Raw genomic sequence first — 25,670 nt, 5'->3', positions numbered from 1 at the left:
AAAATCCTTTGTATTTCACCTATTCATCCCTCCATTCCTCCCCTTCAAGCCTCTGGCAACCACTTATCTTTGAACTGTCCCTATAGTTTTGGCTTTCCTGGAATGCCATATAGTTGCAGTTTTACAGTGTGTAACCTTTTCAGATTGCCTTTCTTCACTTAGCAATACCTTTTTAATATTTATCCATGTCTTCTCACGGCTTGATAGCTTATTTATTTAGCTGGATAATCCATTGTATGGGTGTGCCACAGTTTACCTAGTAAAGATCTAGATACTTAAGAATATGTAATATTCATTAAAGCAAAATAAAAGAAAAATATTTACTGAGAGTCTAACCATAGGCCAGACCCTCTTCTATAATGGAATCTTGAGATATGTTAAATGAGCAAAACGTATCAACCTTTGCTCTTGGGAGGATTACAAAATGGCAGGAAGAGGTGGACACACAGAAAATACCAAAGAGAAACAACAAATACATAAATTAGGAAGCATATAAGAAGGTGGTGATTACTAAGGCAAAGTAAAAAGCAGCCCTGGGCCAAGGGCATTGGGAGGGTTGGGGCAGGTGAGGTAAGGCTTGCATATGGAGACTCTGAGTGGAATGGTCAGAGCCCCAGGAGAAGATGATGCTTAAGCCCGGATTTGGTGGACTTTCCTAAGGTCAGTAGCAACAGATGTCTTACAAATGTGAAGTTTAGAAACTTATTACAAATAAATAAAGGCAAATTCACACAACGTTATGATATTTCACTTATTAAATTGGCATACACTTTAAAAAATAAGATTGGCAATGTTATATGGAGATTTCACACCATAGGAGTACATATTAAACTTGTATAATTGTTCTTGAAGACAATGGGATGATAGGAAATAAACAATCTTAACAGTGTTTAAATACAGTCATTCCACATTTATGAATGCCTGGTAAAAAAGTAATAGGAAATGTTAACAAAATTTATGTAAGAATTTTTTTTTTTTTTTTTTTTTTTTTTTTGAGACAGAGTCTTGCTCTGTAGCCCAGGCTGGAGTGCAGTGGCCGGATCTCAGCTCACTGCAAGCTCCGCCTCCCGGGTTTATGCCATTCTCCTGCCTCAGCCTCCCGAGTAGCTGGGACTACAGGCGCCCGCCACCGCGCCCGGCTAGTTTTTTGTATTTTTTAGTAGAGACGGGGTTCCACCATGTTAGCCAGGATGGTCTAGATCTCCTGACCTCGTGATCCGCCCGTCTCGGCCTCCCAAAGTGCCGGGATTACAGGCTTGAGCCACCGCGCCCGGCCAAAATTTATGTAAGAATTATTTAGCAATTTTAAAATCTGAAAATAGCACACCTTTTCTATAATGGGGACGAATTAGAAATTATTATGGTATGTTCAATTAAGGTAATGCTGCCCAATCTTTAAAAATGATGAAATTATTTTTTGAAGGCTATTAAATGATTTGAGAAAGTGCTTATGCATAGAAAATGTTCCAAAATAAATACACCAAATGTTAATAGTAGTTGTAAACTTGGGGTGGTGGGATAATGGCTGCTTAAAAATAACTTCTTAAATGACATTTATGTATGATACATTGCAAAATTCATGCATAATACATATATGTTATAAAATAGATTATTAAAAATGGAAATTACAGAAAAGTAAGAAGGCAATAAAGTTAATTTTGGCTTATTTCTATTACTTCTGTTCATTATTTTACTTTCTTTTTCCAGATCAACCATCATTTATCTTTTTCCCAATGCCTTCCTTTGTACCTTCCTGGGCCCTTCTCTCCCTGCTTCTTTCTCCTTCTTCACCTTCTCTTCTGATTTGCATGAGGAAAGGGGGATCACACTTTTATTCACTGCCAGATTGTACTCTGCAAAGACATCTATAATCCCACCCTTTATATATATATATATATTCTAACTGTTCTATTTTTACCATTTGGATGGGTGAAGAGGAATGTCTTGCTTTGAATTGAATTTCTGTCATTTCCAGTGGGATTGATAATCTTTTCATGTGTTTATTAGCCATTTGGGTTTCCCTTTTTGTGAATTCAGCCTGCAGAGCCTTTGCCCATTTTCCAGTTAGGTTATTTGTCTGTCTATCTGTCTGTCTGTCTGTCTGTCTATCTATCTATCTATCTATCTATCTATCTATCTATCTATCTATCTATCTACCTATCTATCTATCTATCTATCTATCTATCTATCTATCTATCTATCGTCTATCTATCCATTTACCCTTGCTGGCTTGGAGGCATTCCTTGCTGTTCCAGGTGGTAATCTCTTGTAAGTTTTAGGCCTCTTACAAATATCTTCTTTCAGCATATCCCCTTCCCATTTAAATTTGATCCATTAGTTTGATTAATTGGCCCACCAATATTCGCAGGCAGAACATCATTTAGATCTTTGATTAGATCTTTGTTTTGAATTTCTGTATCTGTCACTTTTTTCTCTTGCCATTTCCATCTTTGTCTTTTCCCTCTTTATTCTATAATGAATTCTCAAGTTTGTCCTCCACATTACTTACTCAGTCTGCCAGTGCCAATTCTGCTATTTCTGCCTTAAATGAGGGCTTAATTCTGCTTTTTAAATTTTTTTTTCCTTACAGCATTTCTTACTTCACAAAAACCCTACTTTCTTCTCATATTATTCCTTTTAGATCTATTTTCTCACTGACATTTTTCTACTTCTCATCATCTATTGACATACAAGCAACTTACACTATTTTTTTCTTTGGTTTCTTTGAGTAAAAATTTCTAGAGTATCTTCTTTTTTAAAAAAAAAGAATTTTCCTGAGTCTTCCAGAAGGTGTTCCCTCTCCCTTAATCTTCCTGACTTTTGGGAAGCCCTATCCCCAGGTAGGAAGCAGGTGGGAGGGGGCCTCGCCCCTCTGCTCTGACCGCTTCTGTAGCGGCTGAATTTCTGCCGGAGTCGCAGATGGCGGGTAGGTTGGTGAGCCCAGCGCCTCACACATTTCCTGTCGGCTTCTGCTCTCTCAGACAGAAATGGGATCCACTCCTACGTCCACTGCCGGCTCACTAGTACATGGAACAGATGGACTACATGGAAAACTCTAGCCCTGGTTTTTACTGCTTCTATTTCTATCTCCTCCCAGACCCATAGTGCTTTATTTATGGAGACTACTATGCTGGTAGCCCACAACCTAAGTCTTGCTCAGGTGTTTTCTGAAGAGTTGCAGTCTCTGGATGTAGATAGGGTTGAGGTGGGGGTGAGTGAAATGAGAAATTACCATCTGGCTGTCCTAAAAAACATGGCTTAGTGAAGGACTAGTTGGCTGGTTTTCTGGTTGGTACAGTTCATGTGCTTCTCAACTAAATATCGTATATAGTGGAGGTGAAACCAAGAGTTCATCTCTCTTGTTTCAGGTGTAATTTGTGTTTGTTTTGTTTTTTCCTTTAGAAACAAAGCAAAATGGGTCCCTCATTGCAGCATGGTGCTTATGAGTCTGGTACTAGGGGCATTAAAGCCAGATTCTCCTAGATTTTGACAACAAGCTTGGTGTGCTAGTTTTCACAGGTGTTATGAGTTTTCATCTTTGTGTCTCTTCAGAGGTTTTTTAATGAGGCATTGAAGTGGCCAGCAATCACTTGAAGCTGACCCATTTATTTAACAAGCCACAGTTTCATTCCTTGCTGTGGAGTAGTGATCGCTGCACAGAAAGTTCTTCAAGGAATACCAACAGGCCAGGCCAGGGCACTTCACAAAGGAAAAAGGGCTTCAGTCTGCTCTGAATATCTGGGCAAGAAATTCTTCATGAAAAAAGTTGCCTAAGAGATTCCGAAGTCCAGCACTAGCAATACCTGCCTTCACATCCAAAAAGTTCCAATGTGGCTTTTCCTAAAGGGTTTGATCTTTGGACACATTACACCCTGATGAATCTTTTCTACTAGATGAAAATACAAAAATGAAGAGAACAGTCTGGTTGTATCAATATACAGTGAGAATAGGGGGCAAAGAATAATATAGATGAGATAAATAATATGGGGGAAGTGCTATGTGGTTTACTATGTTGTCCTGTAGATGGATTTATTTGGCATCATTACACTATTTAAATTGGACTTTCTTCCTCTGAGGCCCACAAACCAAAGTAAAAAAAACAATAGGTGGCAAGGAGACCTTATTTCAACATGAGGACTATGCCAGCTGTACATAATGTTGCCAGAGAAAATAGAGCATGCCTAGTTAAATCTGAATTTCAGACAGACCATAAATAAATTTTTAGTATAAACCTGTCGCAAATGTATAAGATGTGCAAAAGGAGATGTCTGAAGATTTTTGGTGACACCTTGAATATATAAAAGAGAGGAGGCCGAGGAGGCCAGATGATACACTTTTGGAGATATTTGTTAGAGTTCGGTATCATTCCCCCTGCCTCTTCCATGGGAGAGAGGAGGATATGCTTCCTTCCACTAAGGCCTCCTGAGAAAGGCCCAAAGGGACTTGGCACTTGCAGCCTGGTGACAGAGGGAGCCGGTGTGTTACCTGCCCGGAAGAGTTAAGTCAAAAAACTGGCTAGAGCCATCTGCCCAGCAGCAGAGCCAGGAGTTAGTGCACTGAAAGCATGCTGTGCCTCCACCAAAGGCATTCAGGGGGGTGTATTTCTCATGGATCAGACATAGCCCCATGGAGGGCAGGTGGCTTGCAAACAAACTCCGCTCAGGAGGACTTCCTTACAGCGAGGAATGGCTTTGGCAGAAAGAGACCCATGGGTTGCAGGAGCTGAGGTGATTGCTTAAACTGCCACCTGGAGGAGGATTGAGGGAGGTAGAGGCTGGTGTTCCCAGAGAAGAACTTTCTGTGGATTTTGTCCAAATGCCCCAGGGTAAGACCCATAGAAAGGCCAGGAAGCACCTGTGCAGATTGCTCACTTGCCCACTCATTCCTATTCATTCATTCCTGTATGCTAGGTGCAAATATTTGTACCTAATGCTAGGCAGACACTGTTCCTGGTGCTTGGGATACACCAGAGAACCCAAAAGAAGCAGATAAATGCTTGCTTTTCTGAAGCAAAGGGCTGGCAGACTGAACTAAACTTGATAAATACATACATTATAGTGTATGTTGGAAAGTAGTAATTGTTGTGCTCTACTTTCAGAGGAGAGTCAGGAGGCCTGGCAGTGCCACAGGAGGCAGGGCACAGATATTAGAGAGGTAAGTGTTGATTGGAGAGCTCCAGGCTCCTGGTGAAGAGTCTGCATTGTCTTATGGGATATGTCAAGTGGGCATGCATCGAATTCACTTAAAATCACCGGGAATAAATTAATGCATATTACCAATGGTCATGTCATTCTTAAACAACTTTTTCAAGATGTTTAAGAATGGCCAAAAGTGAGCACGGTAAAAGTAAATAGCATAATTCCCTGGTCGGGAATGTCATTTATGACAGAGAAAGCTAAGTGTCTTGGGGTTGGAGGGGAAGCTGCTAGGGAGAAATGTCAGCCTATCCCCCTTCTGCTCCTCTATCTACCTGATTCTTGGTTATGATGGTGTTAGTACTGATGAGTGGAGACTTTTCCGTTAGGAACAGAGAGGCAACAGAGGGAGTAGAGAATGACCCCACAAAGGGAGAGCACCCCAGTGCAAAAAGCCATTTCTAAAGGTAGGATTTGAGTGAAGGTTTAGAGGAGAAATAAAGAAAGGAACATATTTAAAGCTATTTTAATAGCTTTTCAATTATTGTAGCTTGTCAAGATAATGCTCCTCTGAATATGATTCTATGCTAAGGCTGATTTCAAAGCTAGGCACCAAGCCAACATCATGGGTTCAGGTTGCCAAAGGTTATAGTCATAGCAGGATGATTTGTGGAAAGTAAGAGCTGAAGATCATGAGGGGAATGTGTAAAAATGTGGTATATTCCATCAACAATAATGGAACAGGTTTACTAGAGAAACACGGATAGATTTCAAAATATGAGGTAGCATGAAAAATAGAAAAATGCTTAATGGCATAACACCATGAATACAATCTAAACACACACACAAAACAACACCCTATTTTTCATGGCACATGACAACTAAATAGACACATTGAATGTAAATTCAGAGACTAAATAATAAATCCACTAGAGTGATTGTCAAGGTTAGGAGAGTAGTTAAGAGCGGGAATGGAGAAAGAAGAACTGCTGACATTGTCCCATTTCTGGGCATGTGGGAAGTGTCAGATCATCTCTGACAACATGGGGCCATTGACTGCTGCTCCAAGGCTCAAGTACTTTGTAAGCTTTAGGCTGCCCTTTCTCTATATGAATGAATCTGGTGACTAGTGTGCCCCTATATAATCCCATGTGTCAATGCAAGAACAGTGAGATATCTGGGTTGCCAGTGAAAGCAGCAGAGTGAGTCTAGAAATTTGGTGATAATAAGCAAAGAGGGGTGTGCTGAATTCTGATATTTAATTGTGGCTCTTTTACGGGCATCCTTTTTCCTGGTGATTGAGTAGAGGCTGCAGGGAGGATCAGATGGGCTCTGGGAGGCATTGTTAGAACTTAGAGGCCAGCAGCTGATGAAAGCTTCAGGTTTCTCCTGGTCTTCTTGCAAAGATAAATTTGCAGCTTCCCAATAATAGGCCACAGCTAGGACCCTGTGCTAGTTTGCAGGCACCATGGCAAGCCCAGGCTACCACTTGGTACGGGTCTGGAGAACAAATTTTTTTCTGAGGCAGACAGATCTTTCCTGCAGGTGAGCCTTGATTCTTGATCCCTGTCCCACCTCTTTGTCCTCTGTACCATTCACTAATGAGTGGTGAGGACCAGCCAAAGGAGAAAGCATCTTCCTACCCTTTTAGACTCTAACTGGAGAAGTGTTATGCTAATTTCGTAACGAGCCAGCATGCTTCCAGCTTTTTTGTCAGCTCAAATTTGAACTTAATCCTACCAACTTCTAACACTGCATGCAAAATCTGGGTAGTAGTGGAAACTGCTGCACTCCACTGGAAGATCGAATTGCTTGCATTCAAGTACTGTGTGGCTTGTATAACAGAAATTATTTTATCATAGATTATGTTTTAAATTGGTTTGAATTATCAAACAGTAAGGAAATCACAGTTTGGTTGTTATTGTAGGGAATTCACTGTTTTCTAAATGCAATGTATTTTCTTTGTTTTCTAGCTTTATTGAAGTATAAATGACAACAATCGTATATGTTTAAGGTGTAGTTTTGATATACATATATATTGTGAATTGATGACCACAATCAAGCTAATTAACATATTCATTACCTCACATAGTTACTCTGTGTGTGTTGAGAATAAGATCTACTTGTTAGACAGGAATCTAGACCCAACATGGCGGTATCACCCTGCATCGTAGGCCCTTTGTTAGTACTCCCCGCCCTTCACTTCCTGCTAAGACTCTCAGCGCGCCAAAAAAGCCCGCGCCGGCCAAAAAATCCCTGCTCTGCACAAGCTCCTCAGAAACGGAAACCTACAAACCCCGCCTACCTCGCCCTATAAAAGGCCTCCCATACCCGCTTGAGCATTTCCTCGGCCCTCCTCCTAGGACAGCAGTGAACCTCGTCGGGGAGCCCAATAAAGGCTAGCTCTGTTCTCATCTGCCTCATGTCTTCTTGCTCGGCTCCCCATTACATTACACTACTCTCTTAGCAAATTTCAAATATGTGATATATTATTAACTACCGTCACCATGCTGTACAGTAGGTCTCCAGAATTTATTCATCTTATAACTGAAAGTTTGTACCCTTTGACCAACATCTCTCCATTTCCCCTATCCCTCAACTTCAGAAAATCACCTTTTTACTCACTGTTTCTATGAGTTTGAGTTTTTTTAGATTCTACACGTGTGAAATTAAATAATTCAAACTTATAATAATTCAGATTTAAAGCTGTTGGAGCTTTACATTATTTTGAGCCTTGAGAGTGAGACGGGAATAATACAGGATGGTTGCTGGAGAACAGAAAATTCCAGGCAGCAGTTTCACATGAGTAGCAAAAGGAAACTGTTGAAATAGCTGCAGAAGCTAGGGGCTGATAAGACCCTAAAAACCAGGGTATGGGCCAAGCTGGCTAAAACCAACTGGACCCAATATGGCACTGGGTTTAGCCTGACTTTCTCCTAGGATCTCATTATATGCTCATTAACATACTCAATCACACACCCACCAGCACTGTAACAGTTCTGAGAACTCCCATATTTGGTGTAAAAATGAGTGGCACCACAGTTTCCAGAAATTGCTACCTTTTTCCAGGAATCTTCATAAATATTCCACCCCTTGATTAAAGAAACCTACAAAGGTGGAAACCCCAGACTCCATCACAAGACTCTTGAGTATGTCTGCCTATGCTCCCCTTTCTTGAGTGTATACTTTTCCCTTTGCAGTAACTCTTCATACTATCACTATTTTCTGACTTATCCTTGAATGCTTTTTCTGGATGCTGTCAAGAGCTTGGACACCTGCCTGAGTTGAGGTCCCATCATTACTTGGAGACCTCTTCCAGCCCACCAGTATCAAGAAGAAGGTGGATATGTGGCCTGAGTCACGTGATAGGTTGCTGCAACTTCTGCTTCTCCATTTATAGATTAAATCTCTTCCTCATTCCTGTCCTATAAATGATTAGGAAAGGCCAAATGGCACCAGAGATAAACCCCCTAGAGACCATGACTCCTCCTTATGGGAGTCTTGTGGAATGCTAAAGCAATATTCTTTGGAATGTAGCAAGCTGTGCAGATTATTGTAACATACGTACTTACCTTGAATAGAAGATGTTGTCTTCTATTCAAGTTGAGTGAAACGTTAACTTCCTCACTTAGGAATGCTGACTCATTCTTTGAAGTCTGTGTTTTCTGCATGGTCATTCCCAAGCTTTGGGATGGAATAAATGCTATACTCAACCATATTTTCTGAATCTCATTATTTAAGATCGACATTTGAGATCATGTAGTATTTGTCTTTCTGTGCCTGGCTTAGCATAATATCTTCCAGGTTCATCCATGATGTTGCAAATGGCAGGATTTCTTTCTTTTTAAAGGATGAATAATACTCTATTATATATAAATATATTTTATGGCTGGGTGTGGTTGCTCACGCCTGTAATCCCAGAACTTTGGGAGCCCAAGGTGGGCAGATCTCTTGAGCCCAGGAGTTCAAAATAAGCCCTGGAAACATTGTGAGATCCCGTTTCTACAATAAGTAAATAAATAAATAAATATTAGCTGGGCGTGGTGGCACACACTTGTAGTCCCAGCATCTCAGGAGGCTGAGGCAGGAGGATCGCTTGAGCCTGGGAGGTTAAGGTTCCAGTGAACCATGGTTGTGCCACTGCACTCCAGCCTGGGAGACAGAGTGAGACCTTGTCTCAAAAAATATATATATATACACACACACACACACACACATATATATATACACACACACATATATATGTATCCTAAGATATTATATATAATCTATATATCTTTAAATATAAAGATATATGCATACACTTACATAAACTTAAGATATACAAATATATCTTTATATTAGAAAGATATATATATTTAAATTCATTTATTCATTGATGGACACTTAGATTGTTTTCCTATCTTTGCTATTGTGAATAATGCTGCTGTGGACATGGGAGTGCAAATATCTCTTTGAAGGAGTGATTTTTATTTCATTTGAATATGTACCCAGAAGTGGGATTGCTGGATCATATGATAGTTCCATTTTTATTAGGTTGGTGCAAAAGTAATTGTGGTTTTTGTCATTACTTTTAATGGTAATAATATTTTCAGGAACCTCTATATGGCTTTTCTTATGGATGAACCATGTAGGAGTGAAGAGAGAAGGCTTCCCCCTTCACCCTCTGCAGGTCTTCTGAAAATAAACTGACAAAGCAGATCAATAGGAGAAAAACGCACACAAATATATTTTAATGTACATTGCCCAGGAGAATTGCAGGAAAATGATTACCCAATAACTCGATGGAGCACAGATGCTTATATACCCTTCTATATAGAGAAGTGGGGAGATAGAAATGCAGAAGTAAATGACAAGTTTCCTTTGAGGTCTGGGGGAGGTGTTGGGGAGGTGTTGGGAAGGTGAGGGATGGAACTTCATTGTCAACAAAGGCTGTCTTATTATGCGGATAAGGCCTCCCCGGCAGTCTCTGGAGCTGCCCTCAGGAAAATAGATGAAAAGTCTGTTTGGGTGTGGTGACAACTTCCAGTCTCTTCTGTGGTTGATTTTTCCTGGTTATGTGATGAGAATCCAAGAGAGGGGGGTCTTAAGACAATTGCATTTCTTTTGGAAAAAAGCTTTCTTAGATAAAGAAATTCCAGGGAGAGTCCTTCCTGGTGCTTTGAGAAAGAGGATCAGAGAGACTTTGGTTCTGAGGCTTATTTCTGAGGCTTTCAATTTTCAAAGCACTCAGCATGCCAGAGTGCCATGTTTTGGGGAATCGTTTTCTGTGCTCCAACAACCAATGTACATTTCCACCACCAATATAGAAGGTTCTCTTTTCTCCACATCTAAATATAATGTATTTTCTTATTTTCACCTAGAAATTGGATGTATTCATTTATTAAACCATATGTGCTAAGCACCTAAATGTGTCAAAACCAAATGTTTAAGAAGTCTTGGGCTTAAACAGATAAACTCATGATTCTTGCTTCTGTGAACTTACCTACAGTCTACCAAGGAGACCACTGTGATACATTAAGACTATTGCTATAAGAGAGCATGTACAAAATATTGTAGTGCTAGCCTAGAAAAAAAAAATGTTTCTTAGAGAATCAAGGACGGCTTTGCAGAGGAGAAATCTTTAGCTAAGTCTTGAGGGATGGTAGGACAAAATATAAGGGCAGGAAAGAAGAGCTATGAAGAGGGTTTATTAAAGAAAGAATGCTATCCCTGTTTCTAGGACACTGAGCAAAACAGAAATGAGAATATACGGACAGTTCTTGTCCCTGGTTCTCAGCACAGCCTTTGCAAATACGTTAGGCCCTTGAGGAACTTTGACTGAGGAATCTTTATAGATTGCTGACTCCAGCAGAGTCGACTTTTTTCTATATCTTTCAGAAAGAGGCACGAATTTCAGAACTAGTGTCCATTGCAAAAATTCCAACTAACGTATCACAATTACAGAAACACCTGTTCCAGACATAACAATATTTTTTTGTTGTTAATTCACTAGGCTGGGTACACCAAAATTAACTTCATTTAAAACATTGTAATGAATAAGTAAATGATAGTCCTGTCTTTAATTTTTTTCCCCTGAAGCTTAAAAACCAGTTTAGGTGGAAAACCCACAAATTTTTACAGTACCAGAGAATCTTACAGTGAGCACTGACTCATAAGCTATTTATTGTAGAAGTCCATTTTCCTTTAATGTGTGTAGCTGATCATGCAAAATAAAGTTTAGATTTGTTCTTATGGATCCCAGTTTTCTTGCATGGAACTAAAAGTTGAACCTCCCCCTCCCTCTCCCCTCTGGTTTTTTTTTTGTTTTTGTTTTTGTTTTACTCTGAAAGCACTAGTCAACTTTATTTGGGGACCAAAAAAAAAAAAAACCACAAAAAAACAAAAACAAAGTATGCTCACCTGGCTTTGGACCCACAGAATGTAACCCCTGGAATGGAAGGGGGGGCCACTTGCTATTCAATGATATTATCCCTTTGTGATTTTGATCAAATTTTCACAGACACCTAGACAAAAATGAATTAACATTCAAAATTTTTAAAATGTGAATTTCTTTCCCTACTCATTAAGCCAGAGCAATTACCCTTTTAATTCAGTGCATTGCATATGTTCCATACAGCAGCAACCTGTATAAAGAGGATGAGGGTGAGAAAATATACCATGGATTCCAACTTCAAAACTTTTCAGGGAACCTCAAGGCCAAGATTATATAGCTGAAGCAAAGAGCAAGGTTCAATTATTTGACTTTTTTTTCCTGCCAACTTAGCTGAATATTTCAAACAAAATATATGCACAGAAAATTTTCTATGATTGAAAGAATCCCATATTTACCAAGTTTTTAACTAACCCATTAAAGAAAATGACTGGCCACTGTGTTGATAAGTTTTTAGCCCTGTACTTTGCCTTCTATGTGGTAAGCAATAGAGTGTAGGAGTTAAATGTGCTGGCTCTGAAGCCACACTGGATTTGAATCCTAGCTCTTTCACTTAATGGCTGTGTGACTTAGAAAAACTTACTTAAAACTCAGTGTGCCTCACTTCCCATATCAGCAAAATGGGACTATTAATAGTTCCTGCCTTGAGGGGTGACTGTGAGGATAAAATGAGTCATTGTATTCATGGCTTGCCTTCCCAAACTACCAGGCTAAAGCCATGTGGCAGAGATAGTGAGTTAGTGCTTCCCAAATATCCATGTACCCGCTATGGATCCCACGTTTCCTTGAAGTTAGATGTGGGGCTGTGTGACTATCCCTGGCCAATCAACTTCAAGCTGCAGTGAACTATGTCACTTCTAGGCCAAGGGAGTGAAGCGCCAATATGCTTTCTCCATCCCTTTTCTCCTCATCCCTTTTTCCCCTCCCATGGTGACTCTGGAGACCACATGTTTCTGGTGATGTAGCTTTGATATGGTAAGAGCTTGGGTTCCTAAGCCGTAGTTTGAAAGACACAGGCCAGCTGCTGATCCATGGAAAACTTTACATGAATGGAAAATAAATGGTTTATTGTGATATGTGGTAAGTCAATGAAATTTTGGGGGCTTGCTTGTTGCCACAACATAGCCTAACGTTACCCTAATACAAGTCACAAGCAGTTTAATTTACATTTAAATAACCCTGCTTCCTCTTTTTAAAACTTTATTTTAGATCTATTTTAATTTCTTATAATGATTAACTTAAAACATTAAGCCATAAAACTCTTCAAGAAATAAGATGTAGCCGGGTGTGGTGGCTCACGCCTGTAATCCCAGCACTTTGAGAGGCCGAGGCAGGCAGATCACCTGAGGTCAGGAGTTCAAGACCAGCCTGACTAACATGGAAAAACCCTATCTCTACTAAAAATACAAAATTAGCCGGGCGTGGTGGCACATGCCTGTAATCTCAGCTACTCGGGAGGCTGAGGCAGGAGAGTCGCTTGAACCTGGGAGACAGAGGTTGCAGTGAGCTGAGATCACGCCATTGCACTCCAGCCTGGGCAACAAAAGTGAAACTCTGTCTCAAAAAAAAGAAAAAAAGCATGTATGTTTAATTTTTATTATATGAATTTTATTATATAATTTAATTTTATAAACCATAATTTTATTATATGATTTTGCATTGCACTTTGAGGTTATTCTATTTGAGTAACCACATTCAAATGAGGTTTGGTCTCCCGTTAGAGAATGTATACCAGGCTAATCTGCAGAATTACAGCCAGAGACTCACCTGAAGAATTTCTAGTGTCAAATATCTAGGAAAGAGGCATGCTTCACTATCAGGAAACAGGAGCTCCAAGGTGTGAAATTAAAGGTGTCTTGTTCTTGACATTTCGTTCTTTGTAAGGAAAAGAACCAAGGATCGAAAAGGCAGAAAAAAGTTGGAGGTTGTAGTATCAGGAGTCTCTGCCCTTGGAAACAGTTCAGGTATCAAGGAAGTAGAGGTCCTAACAAGGGCTGTAGCCCAGTATTAATGTAGCAGCAGAAGTGATAGCTTATTTATTTACCTTTTTAAGAAAAAGTAATAAAAGGGAATGTAAGCTCAAGGCAACAAAAGTGGTATCTCTTGGTCTGTCAGCAAACAAAATTTTCCTTCCAGAATTACATGGAAGTAAATTTTTTTTTCATCCCCTTAGGAAAGACAGCATTTTCTTAATTATATTGAAAAAAAATGATGACTTTTCCACTAGTCTGTCGGGATTTCAATTATGCTAAGATTCATAATCTTATGAATAAGTACCAATTAAAAGATCTTTCTGAAGTTCAGTACTCAACTTCTAATCTGGAGTCTCAAACTTGTCTCTTCTTTACTGTCTTTTCCAATACTCATCAATTCTCTGAACTCAAAATTTTTGCATTTTCATTCCACTGATTGATGGGAAGCCAATAGAATTCTTGTATAAAACAATGAAAATCCCATGAATAGCTTTTCTTGATTGCAGATTTGGGCGACAAGTTACAACTGTAGAAGTGATATAATATTTTATTTCCCATCCCAAATCCTACCACTTGACCTCATGCAGTAAAGTATCTCGCTAGCAATTCTCTTGACATTTGCTTTCTCCAAATTTTTATGTGATCTTTTACAACAGAGTACCTAAGAGAATGGTCTTTTAAAGCCATAATTTTATTATTAAAGTTTAAAAGATAGGTAATAAATTCACGTGGTTCAAACTTCAAAAAGCATAAAATGGTCAGCAGTGAAGATTGTCTTTCTATTACCATTCCATCCCCAAGTTACCCATTTCCCTCTTGGAGGCAGTATTGTTAGTTTCTTATACTGTATGTTTAAAGATACAGACAATGCATAGACAAGTAAGTACAGAAATACATTAAACACACACACACACACATAAACATATGGACACACCCACACATTTCATTTTTTTTTTTACACAAATGGTAGATACCATATGCCCCCTTTTGAGCTCTCATTTTTTCCCTTAAAAATATATCTATGAGATTATCTCATCTCAGTCATAAAGATTTTAGTTTATTTTTACTTTTTGAATTGAAATAAATGTATATATAGGAAAAACATAAATATCATAATTATGCAGCTCAATGAATCTTAACAATGTGAATGCATATGTTTCATCAGCACTTGAATCAGGAAACAGATTTATTATAAATACCCTGAAAGCCCGTGTTAACAGGTCTCCCAATCACTACTACTCCTTCCACCACCCTATCAGTTAGATTTGCTGCATAACCAACCACTCCAAAACTCAGGGGCTTAAATCAACAGTTATTTACATTTTTGTGGGTTGGCAATTTGGGTTCAGCTCTGCTGGGCAGTTCTGTGGGGCTGGAGCAGACTCAGCTCATCTCACAGGGGCTCACTCATGCATCTGCAGGTGGCTGCTGGATGCCTGGGACTGGCTGACTTTTGGCTGGAGTGTAATCCCTCCAGCAAGCCAACCCAGCCTTGTTCACAGAGTGGCAGTATTTCAACAACAGCAAGAGCAGAAGCTGCAAGGCTTCGTGAGGTCTCAACTCAGAACTGATAAGTTGCTCTGACGCATTCTATTTGTCGAAGCAAGTCACAAGGCCAGTTTAGTTTCCAGGGATGAGACTCTGCCTTTTAATGCAAGAGTTTTCAGAGGATTGCAGTCGTTTTTGCAATCAGCCACAATCACCATTTATTGATTTTGCCTGTTTTTGGATTTCATATAAATACAATTATATATTATGCCTACTCTTTTGGGTCTGGTTTCTTCATTCAATGTTGTCTATCGTTCTGTTAGCATTAATTTATTCTTTTAAAAAAATGTTTATTGAGGCCGGGCACGGTGGCTCATGCCTGTAATCCCAGCACTTTGGGAGGCTGAGGTGGGTGGATCACAAGGTCAGGAGATCGAGACCATCCTGGCCAACATAGTGAAATCCCGTCTCTACTAAAAATACAAAAATTAGCCGGGTGTTGTGGCATCTGCCTGTAGTCCCTGCTACTTGGGAGGCTGAGGCAGAAGAATCACTTGAACCCAGAAAGCAGAGCTTGCAGTGAGCCGAGATCCAGCCACTGCACTCCAGCCTGGTGACAGAGTGAGACTCCATCTCAAAAAAAAAAAAAAAATGTTTATTGAACACCTACTATGTTTTGGTAATAAAGTCAAATGAGGTATAGATCCAGTCCTCAGAACAGGGGAGGTTGCTAAGTAAATATGATGTATATATTATGATAAAAGTATGCAGAGGGAGTTAGGAGTAAGATTAAAGTCTGACCTCACTAGGAGAGGTAATGTTTACCTGTATCTTAAATTATACACAGGAATTAGTCATATGGACAAAGATGTGGGTGAAGGACACTCCAATTGGAGGTACCAGTGGTTGGGATATGGAGCTGTGAAACATCATGATGGCTCAAGGGCCACAAATAGTGTATTACAATTATTACAACTAGCACTTGCAGGTGTTAGAAGAAGAGCTCAGATCAGTGATTTTCAAACACTAGTGTGCATCGGAATCACCTGAAGGACTTAATTTTTTTTTTATATTGTATATAAAATATACAAAATGTATATTGTATATAATTGATGTACATATTATTGGGGTACGTGTGATATTTAAGACATTTATATAGTTTGTAATAATCAAATCCATGTAATTGGGATAGCCATCATCTTAAATATTTGTCTTTATGCTAGAAACGTTCAAATTATTGTCTTCTAGATATTTTGAAATATATAACAGATTATTGTAAACTGTAGTCACCCTACTAATCTATGAAATGCTAGGTCTTATTTCTTCTATCAAACTGTATATTTGTACCCAATAATCAGCTTCTTCATCCCCCCATCCACCCTTCCCAGCCTCTGGTACAACTGCCAATCTACTCTCTAGTTTCAAAAGATCTACTTTTTTAGCTCCCAGATGAGTGAGAGCCTGTGATATTTGTCTTTCTGTGCTTGGCTGATTTCATTTATTGTAATGACCACAAGTTCCATACATGTTGCTGTCATTTCATCTGTACACATTCAACTTTACCAAATAGTTTTCTAACATAGTTGTAACAATTTTCTCTTTCTCTAGCAGTTTATGAGCATTCCATTTGTTATACATTCTTGCCTAAACTTGTTATCACTTACTATCAGTGTTTTTGAGTCATTCTAAAGAGTGTGTACTTATATCTCATTGTTTAATTTGTATGTCCTTGATGAATAATAATATAGAGTTTCTTTTTATATGTTTATTGACCATTTGGATATCCACTTTTGTAGAGTTTATTAAAGACTTTTGTCTATTTTTCCATTCAGTTATCTCTGTTTTTTAAAAATTTATTTGTAAAACTTATAGATATTTGATATGAGTCCTTTGCAGCTACTTGTACTGCAAATGCTTTCTTGCAGTCTGCTTTTTCGCTCTCTTAATAGTGTTTTTTAAATAATCAGAAGTTGTAGTATTTTAACCAGTCCATTTTATCAACCTCCTTCATAATGGTTAATGTTTCTTAGATCCACTTAAGAAATCATTGTCTACCCCAAAGTCATGAAGATATTTTCGTATGTTATTTTCTAGCAGTTTTATTGTTTTACCTTTCACATTGATATCAACAATCCTCCTTGAATTAAGTTTTGTTTGTGGGGTGACATAGGAATAACGTGTTTTTTCAATCTGTATGAATATCCAATTCACTCACAGCCATTTATTGAAAAGACCATCCTTTCAATAGTGCATTGCTGTCTCGCCTTTGTCATAACATGAATGTTTCTATCAGGTAGAGTATGTTCCTGAATTCTCTATTCAGTTCCATTTATCTATCAATGCTTGCACCAAATATCCTACTATTTTAATTACTGTGGCTTTATATATTGTAAGTTATGATATCCAGAAGTATAAGTACTCTAATTTCATTCTTCATACTTAAAATTATCCTTGTTATTCTTGGCTGTTCCATTTCATATGAACTTACCCCACACAGGTGAAAGCCCTGCTGGGTTATTAGCTAGGACTGTATTTAATCTATTGATCATTTTGGGAAGAACTGTCCAGGTAACGAAATTGAATCTCTAGAGTCATAAATGTGTTTTATTCTTTCATTGATTAAGGTTTTAAAAAGTATTTCTTAAGAAAGTTGCGTAGTTTTCATTAGACTATATATTATGTATATATGAATGATTGATTTTTGATGTGAATCTTGTAACCAGTGACCTCGCTGAGTCCACTCATTAATTCTGATAATTTGTCTCCATATTCTTATAGATTTCTTTCATTTATGTAGTTTACTACATACACACAATATGGTATCTGTGATAACATAATTTTTATTCTATTATTTTTCATTTCTCCTTTTCCAGTAGTTCTTTTCCTTGCTTCATTGTACTCGCTAAAACCCCCAGAACAATGCTGAAGATAAATAAGTGATGACGGCAGGCATCTTACCTTGTTTCTGATCTCCAGGGAAAGCTTTTCATGTTTCATTGTTGTGTATAATCTTAGCCATAGGTTTCCCATAGTCTTCTTATAGCAATACAGCTTTCTTCTATTTACAGATTTCTAAGATGTTTTAATTTATTGAGCTTATCTCATGATTTTCTGTTTTATGCTATAAAAGTAAATTAATTACTTTTTGGATGTTAAACCAACTTTTCTGGAATAAAGGTCTCTTGGTTGCTGAATTCAATTGCTAATATTTTATTAGAATTATTAAATTTATATTTGTAAAGAATATCAGATTTTTTTTTCTTTTTAACAGTACCTTACCAGGGTTTGATATCAAGATCATGCTTGCCTTATAAAATGGGTTATGAAGCACTTTTCTTTTTGCTGTTTTCTCGAATTGTTTGAAATATATTGGTGTTATTTCTTCCTTAAATATTTGGCAGAATTTACCAAAATACCTTTCTTGATCTGAAGATTTCATATCAGAATTATTTTTTATGGATTCAGTTTCTGTAATCAATACAGATCTTTTCAGATTTTCTATTTCTTGTGTTAATTTTAGTAAATTTTGTTTTTCTAGCAGTTTGTCACTTCACTTAAATATTCAAATTTATTGACAAAAGGTTATTCATAATATCCTGTTTATTTATTGAAGTCTATTGGATCTGTAATGTGATTTTATTTCTAGTATTGGTAATTTGTGCCTTTTCTCTCTTTTTTTAAAAAACTCCATGTTACTAGGGGCTTATCAATTTTATTAGATTTTTCAAAGAACCAAGTTTTGACCTTGCTGATTAACTCTATTTTTCAATTTCATTAGTATCCGTTCTTATTTAACATGTTTCCTTTCTTCTTTTGGTTTAATTGGCTCTTATTCTACACTTTTTTGAGACTAATATTTCACTTACTTATTTTCAGTCTTTATTATTTCTTAAAACATGCATTTAAGGCTATAAATTTCTTTTGAATAGTGACCCTACATGTATTCCCCAAGATCTGACTTGTTATATTTTTATTATTTCAGTCTAACATTTTTAAAAATTTCCATTGAGATTCTTCCTTAATCCTGTGTTATGTCAAAGAGTACTTCTTAATTTCCATACATTTGGAGATTTTGTGGGTTCTTTGTAACTAATTTCTGGCTTGATTCCACTATGATCAGAGAACGTACTCGGCTTGATTATAGTACAGCATATGGTCACTTTGGTAAGTGTTCCAAACACAAGTTGAGAATCGTACATATTTTCTGCTTTTGTGTATAGTTATTGGTTTCATATTTTTATACCACTTTGTTCAAAATTTCTAATTTTTACTTATCTTTTGTCTGCTTCTCTATCAGTTACTGAGAGGTATGTTAAGGATCTCAGTCTAAACTCAAACTGCGGGTTTATCTTATTAGTTCTATTGATTTTTGCTTTATATATTTAAGCTTCTCTTATGCTTTTTTCATAATCTTGATGAACTAACACTTTTATCATTATAAAATATTTCTTATTTTTTCTTTTTTTTTTTTTGAGACGGAGTCTCGCTCTGCCGCCCAGGCTGGAGTGCAGTGGCCGGATCTCAGCTCACTGCAAGCTCCGCCTCCCGGGTTCACGCCATTCTCCTGCCTCAGCCTCCCGAGTAGCTGGGATTACAGGCGCCCGCCACCTCGCCCGGCTAGTTTTTTGTATTTTTTAGTAGAGACGGGGTTTCACCGTGTCAGCCAGGATGGTCTCGATCTCCTGACCTCGTGATCCACCCGTCTCGGCCTCCCAAAGTGCTGGGATTACAGGCTTGAGCCACCGCGCCCGGCCTCTATTTCTTATTTTTTCTACTGACCTACCTTCCAAAACACGAATCCTCTGTACAGGTGTGTCAAATTTAATATTTAATCCACCTATTGAGTTCCTAGACTAAATGTTTATTTTTACATTCTAGATTTTCAACTTGATTGTTTTAATTGTTTAGTTTATTTTATTAAACATGTTTTCAATAGTCATTTTAAAGCCCGTTTATGAACACTCAGTTGTCTGGATCACTTTTAGATTTATTCCTATTGTTTATTTTCTGTTCTATTCTTTCTCTTTTGGAAGAAAAGAATAAATTGTATGGCAGACATTGTGTATGAAATATTGACATCTTTCTCTATGAGTTTAGCTTGTGACGGACAGAATAGGGAAAATTACCCTATTCCAATCAGGGATTAAACAGTTTTAAGGTTGTGTTTCAGACTTTGTAATGCTTGGTCAGTTTCTGCTTTCTCTAATTCCTAGGTTGTGATTCTAAGGGATCCCAAACGAAAACTTGAGGTGTTTATCGCTGTCTTTCAGACAGCCCTAAACGTCAATGAAAATATCTTCCTAGCATTGTGAAACTGCCAAAAGCTCTAAACTTCTTGGTTCCCACTTTCTTCTAAGCTTCTCTTGAACGACAAGCTTCTTTTGTTTCTTCTCTGCTGTCGAAATCAGGAATCCACAAATGCTTCAAGGGGAAAAGCTGCAAATTTTCAGTCTCACATCTGCTTCCTTTCTCTTAGCTCCTCAACTCCTGGATATCTTAGTGGCCCTGAACTCCAGTGTTTTTTTCTCACTAGATCTTGAGACTTCTAAAAGCTGTTCTCCGTTTCTCTGTGTCTTAGCAGCCTCTTTTTCTCCTTTTCTCAGCTTCTTTGCCTGTTCAATTTTGAGCCATCTCAGTTTCCCGTCTCTTAAAGATCTTGGCCCTTCAGGTTCTGGCTACCTTGGTAATACTCTGTTGCCTTCAAATTTCGTTTTAATCTAGTTATTCTAGTTGTTAGTAGTGGGAGGTTTGGTCTGCTATAAATTAATCTCTGTCACAAATGGAATGCCTTTTTCCTTTTCTTTTTTTTTTTTTTTCAGCTACATAGTATACCATTGTATAGCTATTCTAAAATTTCTTTGTACAGACCTAGTTATGGATACTTAGGTTGTTTCCAATATTTACTATTGCAAAGCATAAAGCAGTAGCTTATATGTACATTACAAATTATATAAATAATGGTAACTTAGTATGTACATAACTGTATGTGCATTATCTATACAGTTGCACACATATACAAAAATATATAAAATACAAAGTCTTAGAATAAAATTGCTTAATCAAAGGGAATATTCATTTTTGTTTTGGTATACATTGCCTATTATCCTTTGTAGAACTCATACCAATTTATATTCCAAAGATTATATGAACATGCCTATTTTCCCACAGCTTAACAACATACTGTGTTATTTTAATTTTGACATTTGTCAATGGTAGCTTAAGAAATGGTATCTCATTATAATTTTAACTTGCATTATTTCTATTGTGGGGGAGGTTGAACATTTTTCATGCAGTTAAAGCCTCAAGTAAACACACTGTTCTATAGATTTGTTATAGATGACCAACATTTCACAGAGTATATATCATGACATTCACATAAAATTTTCTGCAACAATTATGTTGTATCACATATTTCCCCCTTTTGGCGATTCATAAAAAAGCCTCTGAGAAAAGAAATTCCTTGAAATGTTTTATTGTGGAAAAAAAAATATATATAACGTAATTATCATCTTAACCAGTTGTAAGTATGTGATTTAGTGGCATTAAATACACTCACAATGTTGTGTGGCCATCACCAGTATCCATACCCAAAATGTTTTCATCATCTTTAACAAAAACTCTGTTTCCACGACTCCCTTTCCTTCTGCCTCCCAGCCCCTGGTAACCTCTTCTCTACTTTCTGTCTCTTTGAATTTGTCTATTCTACATACGTCATATAAGTAGAATTATACAATATTTATCTTGTGTCTGGCTTCTTGCACTATGTATATTTTTAAGGATCACCCACGTTGTAGCGTATATCAAAATTTCATTCCTTTTTATGGCAGAATAATATACTATCATGTGCATAATCCCTTTATGTGTTGGTGGGCATTTGAATTGTTTCCACATATTGGCCATTGTGAATAATGCTATGAACATCAGTGCACAAATGTGTTTGAGTCCCTGCTTTTAATTCTTTTGGATATACACCTAGGAGAGAAATTGGTGGGTCATATGGTGGTTCTATTTGAACTATTTAAGAAATTGCCACATTGTTTTCTACAGAAAATGTACCATTTTGCATTCTCACCAGCACTTGTGAGACTTCCAATTTCTCCACATCCTTGCCAACACCTTCCGTTTTCCCTTTTTAAAAATTATAGCCATCCTAGTAGGTGTGATGTGCTATCCACTGTCATTTTGACTTGCATTTTTCTAATGATTAATGATGATAAGCATCTTTTCATGATTATATTGGACATTTGTATATCATATTTGGTGAAATATCTATTGATGTCCTTCATCTACTTTTTAACCTAGTTGTTTGACTTTTTGTTGTTGAGTTCTAGGAGTTTTTAAAATATATATTTTGAGTATCCATCACTTATTAAGTATATAATTTAGAAATATTTTCTCCCATTCAGTAGGTTGTCTTTTTACTTTCTTGATGGTATACTTTGATGCATAAAAAATTCTTAATTTTGATAAAATCCACACTCTCTCTCTATATATTTTTCATTATCTGTGCTTTTGGTGTCAAATGCATGAAATTGTTACCAAATCCAATGTTATAAAGATTTTCCCCATTGTCCCCATCTAAGAGTTTTATGGTTTTAGCTATTTAGTTTGAGGCCTTTGATATATTTAGAGTTAATTTTTGTATATGGTACATATATATGGAGCTCACATTTTGCATGTGGATATTCAGTTTTCTTGGAACCATTTGTTGAAAATACTATCCTTTCCTCATTAAATGGTCTTGACATCTTTGTCAAAAATTAATTGATTTATATGTGTAAGAGTTTATTTCTGGGCTCTCTATTCTATTCCATTGGTCTATCTCTCTGTTGAAATGTGAGTCCCATACTATTTTAGTTACTGTACCTTTGTAGTAAGTTTAGAAGTCAGGAAATGGGAGTGCCCCAACTTCATTCTCCTCTTTCAAGATTGTTTGACTATGTAGGGGTTCTTGCAATATCATATAAATTTGAGAGTTAGCTTTTCCATTTCTGAAAAAAAAAAGGCTGTTGGAATTTTGATAGTGATTGCACTAAATCTATAGATCACATTGTGTATTATAGACCTCTTAACAATGTAACTCTTCCTATGTATGAACATGAAATGTCTTTCCATTTATTTAAGTCTTCTTAAATTACTTTCAGCAATGTTGTAGTTTTAAGTATATGAGTCTTTTACTTCTTTCTTTAGATTTATCATTAGTATTTAATTTCTAATTAGTTAAGATTTATTCCTAAGTACTCCTAAGTATTTAATTACTAAATACTAAATATTTAGTAATAAACATACACCTTGTTTAGATTTGTTTTTAAGTATTTTAGTGACTATTATACATAGCTTTTGTATTCTTTCCTTTTCTTTTTCTTTTTCTTTTTCTTTTGAGATGGAGTCTCGCTCTGTCACCCAGGCTGGAGTGCAGTGGCATGATCTCAGCTCACTGCAACCTCCTCCTCCTGAGTTCAAGCGATTCTCCTGCCCCAGCCTCCTGAATAACTGGGATTACAGGCGCCCGCCACCTCGCCTGGCTAATTTTTTTTATTTTTATTTTTATTTTTTATTTTTTAGTAGAGATGGAGTTTTACCATGTTGGCCAGGCCAGTCTCGAACTCCTGACCTCAGGTGATCTGCCCACCCTGGCCTCCCAAAGTGTTGGGATTATAGACATGAACCACCGTGCCTGGCCGCATTGTTTTTCTTTATTTCCTTTTTGGTTTGTTTATTGATGGTATATTGCAGCGAAGTTAATATTTGTGTTGATCTTGTACCTTGAAATTTTGCTGAATTTGTTTACTAGCTCTAGTAGCTTCCTTACAAATTCTGTGGAATTCTCTTTAAGAAATTTTTTCCTCTAGTTCATTGGTTTTTCTTTTTTATTATTATTTTTTATTATACTTTAAGTTCTAGGATATATGTATAGAATGTGCAGGTTAGATAGGTATACATGTGCCATGGTGGTTTGCTGCACCCATCAACCCACCATCTACATTAGGTATTTCTCCTAATGTTATCCCTCCCCTAACCCCCCATGTCCCAGCAGGCCCCAGTGTGTGATGTTTCCCTCCCTGTGTCCATGTGTTCTCAGTGTTCAACTCCCACTTATGAGTGAGAACATGTGGTGTTTGGTGTTCTGTTCCTGTGTTAGTTTGCTGAGAATGATGGTTTTCCATTTTCATCCATGCCCCTGTAAAGAACATGAGCTCATCCTTTTTTGGAATTTTCTACATATAGAATCATATCACCTGTGAATAGAGATATCATTACCACTTCCTTTTTAATTTGAATGGCTTTTATTTCTTTTACCTTTCTAATAGTTCTGGTTGGAACTTCCGGTGCGATGTTGAATAGCAGTAGTGAAAGCAGGCATTCTTGTCTTGTTCCTGACCCTAGAGAGAGTTTTCAGTCTTTTAGCATTGAGTATGGTCCATTTAACTTGGTTTTAAGTCAGCATCTTCTCAACTTATTTGACTGAGGAACAAGTTATTCATATTGGGAAACACTTTTACTGATAAATTAATAAACGAGTCTAAAATATCTAACAATTAGAATGAAAATTCAGGTGCTTAGAGTAACACAGAGCATTTAGATTTCAATCTTTGACTCTGTCAGTTGGACTCTGCCATTTTTGAGAGAGTCATTGAATTTCAGTCAATTCCTCTTTATAATTTAGTTCAGTTCACAAAACAAACACAAGAAATAGAACTTTCTCCATTATATAAGCAGGACGTGACTACCTATTAAAATGCTGAGAATGACTTGTAGGTGGTGGTGTTAACAGAGGGAGGACCAGAGGGAGGACTATCCTACATACGACTTGGTGTTCTGTAGTGATTTGTGGTAGCTGCATTAAATCAAAATTTAATACTTTGCCTTTTAGGGAGAAAGGCGAGAAGATAATATGAAAACATTGGGTATTTTATCCTCTTGCCAAAGAATTATTGATTGTATCTTCTTCACTTCACTCAGTACCTGCTAATTTTTACCAAGCACCTCATCCCCACATGCTGTGTTCTCTCACAAAATTCCAAGCAAGACTCTTCGAGTCTATTACCCTCTCTACACTTTATAGGTAACTGAGAAAGGCCAGAAAACAAAATGATGAATACAACAATTGCTGAAAACTCAGAGTTGTTATAAAATTGGCAGCGGTAAGATAAGCAAGGAGCAAAATCTTGAAATGATTAAATACTCAACCAGGAGTGTCTGAGTGGCCTCATCAGACTCTCCAGCCTTGTGGGCAACCCCAGAAGAAGGGCACTTCTTGAAGATTTAGTCATAAGCCTAAGTCAAAGAAAGTTTTACTGTCTGTTTATTTAATGGTGACTCAGTGTTGTCATGTCTTTGCATGCGTTCTATCTATATTTGGTGAAGGTCAAACAAATGGTGGGTTCAGAGGGTCACTGAAAGAACAATTGTCATTCCTTGTGGAAGCCATGCCACACTGGCCTCCTTGTGTCTCCCTCAAATATACAAAGCACGTTGGCTTCTTAATTTGAACTTTTTGTCCCTGTGCTTAAAATAACCTTCTATAAATACTTAGAGGGGTTTTTTATCCCTCACTTATTTAGGTCTCTGCTCCGAAAGGCCTTCCCTAGCTCTTCTTTCTAAACTATTCCCCAATATTTGCTCTCCCATAACCCTGCC

This window comes from Macaca mulatta, chromosome 3 (genome assembly GCF_049350105.2).
Source record: "Macaca mulatta isolate MMU2019108-1 chromosome 3, T2T-MMU8v2.0, whole genome shotgun sequence".
Lineage (NCBI taxonomy): Eukaryota > Metazoa > Chordata > Mammalia > Primates > Cercopithecidae > Macaca > Macaca mulatta.
This window is presented reverse-complemented; position numbering follows the sequence as displayed.